Raw genomic sequence first — 2,285 nt, forward strand, 5'->3', positions numbered from 1 at the left:
GTTATTTATATTCCTCATTCTTTAAAAAATATTATTAAAATAACCGCCGGTTTCATGGCCGATCCCTCGTAGTGGGTAAGAGCCAACAAACGGGCACAAGCAAGCAAGCAAGCAAGCAAGCAAGCAAGCAAGCAAGCAAGCAAGCAAGCAAGCACGCCGGCAGGATAACCGGTGGTCATTAAGGGTAACTGACTGGATTCCAAGAGGTGGCAAACGCGTGAGGGGGAGACAGAAAAATTCGGCAGATCCCACGTACCGTGGGAGTCGATGTTATGCGAAGCATGCGGCGGGTATTTTTACTGAGCGGTAGAAAGCACAGGACCGGGTTGATTGGCGGAACATGGGAGAGGCCTTTGCCCTGCAGTGGGCGTAGACAGGCTGATTATTATTATTATTATTATTATTATCTCCACACCTATTTCTCAGAGAGGACAGGTTGACGTACTCTACTGTGACCTGAGCAAGGCTTTTGACGTAGTCAGCCACACACTGCTTATGGTTAAACTTGCGCAATTTGATGTTGACTTGTCGGTTGTGAATCTCCTGCAGAGCTATCTGCTCAATAGATATTGTTATGTAGCGGTAAATGGCCAAACGTCTTCTTTGTATAAGTGACTAGTGGGGTCCCTCAAGGGTCAGTATTAGGCCCACTCCTATTTTTAATTTACGTTAATGATGTTTCTTTTGCCATTCGTAATTCTTCTTTCCTCTTGTATGCCGATGACATCAAGATTTTTAAGGAATTCATTCAGTTAACGACTGTCGCTTGCTGCAGTCAGATTTGCGCTCTTTTTCCGAATGGTGCAACGCTAATAACCTTTCTCTGAATGCCCTCGAAGACAAAATTCATGTCTATCACTCGCAAAAACATCTAGCGTGTCATTTCAATACTCTGTCAATTCTGTGTCCTTATGCAAGGTTTATGAGATCAGTGATCTTGGTGTTGTTGTTGATAGCGCGTTAAACTTTTCTGCTCACGCTAAGCGTGTTGCTTTGCGGGGTCTTCGCACCCTAGGCTGTGTTTGCAGATTGTCTAGAGAATTCCGTTCTCCTATGCCCTTCCGAAAATTGTACACCGCGCTATGTCTTCCTCAACTGGAGTATGCGTCCGTGATATGGAATGGCATTGCTCAATCCAGCGGTAACACCATTGAACGAGTCCAGAAAAAATTCCTTAGCATATAACCATCGCTTTGCTAAAAAATCTCGTTCAAATACTGCTGAATTATTATCATTGCCATCACTTCACTGCCGACGAAATCGTTCTGATCTCTTGTTTCTTTACAAGCTAGTCCACGGTATCATATCCTGCCCTGTACTTCTCAATTGTGTTAATTTTCGAATTCCGCGTAAGTTAACCAGAGAGAACAGACCGTTTCATGTACCCGCCTGCTCCTTCCAACACTCTACCGTTCACAGAATACAAAGTCTCTATAATGTTAATTTTCTTGATCTTGACATTTTTCATAGTCCACAATCATTGTTTTTATCCGAGCTTTGTACTGTTTTGACATAGTATGGCACAATGTACAAAGTCTTCCCTTCTCCGTCTTTCCGCATAGTTGTATATATGCAATCTAATTTTTCATTCCCCTTCAATATTTCTCGTGTTGTCTTATTTTACTCCTCCCCTTTTGTGTTCATTTCTCTTTGTCTACGTGTATTTGCTCTTTTATTTCTGAAGACTGTCTGTATTGTATAGTTTTTTTTTTGTTTTTTTTTTGCGTGCGCCTGCACAAAGACCTTACGGTTGTTCCTGGGCACGTTAAATAAATGATTGATTGATTGATTGATTGATTATATTATTATTATTATTATTATTATTATTATTATTTTATTATTATTATTATTATTATTATTATTATTATTATTATTATTATTATTATTATTATTATTATTATTATTATTATTGAAGCAATACTAGACCCCGGAGGAATACATTAACGAAAGTTACGTATGATATTCACATCATCGCATCGTAAAGTGCACTTAGTCCGCCAGAACAACACAGTGTCCTCTTCATTTCTTACGAGGCTGGGCGATGGCCATAGGCGTGCGCAGGGTTCCCCATTAGAGGGGGCACAGGTTCGTCGCAGCGCCCCCCACCCCCCCCACCCTTCTAAGTCAATGTATGGGGCAGATTTTGCGCCCCCCCCCCCCTCTTAGGTGACTAGAAGGGTCAATGTACGGAGCAGATTTCGCGCCCCCCTCTTAGGTGATTAGGGGGGGGCGGCCCCCCCTGCCCCCCCTGTGCGCACGCCTATGGCGATGGCCTTATGCTGACA

The sequence above is a fragment of the Rhipicephalus sanguineus genome, chromosome 7, assembly GCF_013339695.2.
Source record: "Rhipicephalus sanguineus isolate Rsan-2018 chromosome 7, BIME_Rsan_1.4, whole genome shotgun sequence".
Classification (NCBI taxonomy): domain Eukaryota; kingdom Metazoa; phylum Arthropoda; class Arachnida; order Ixodida; family Ixodidae; genus Rhipicephalus; species Rhipicephalus sanguineus.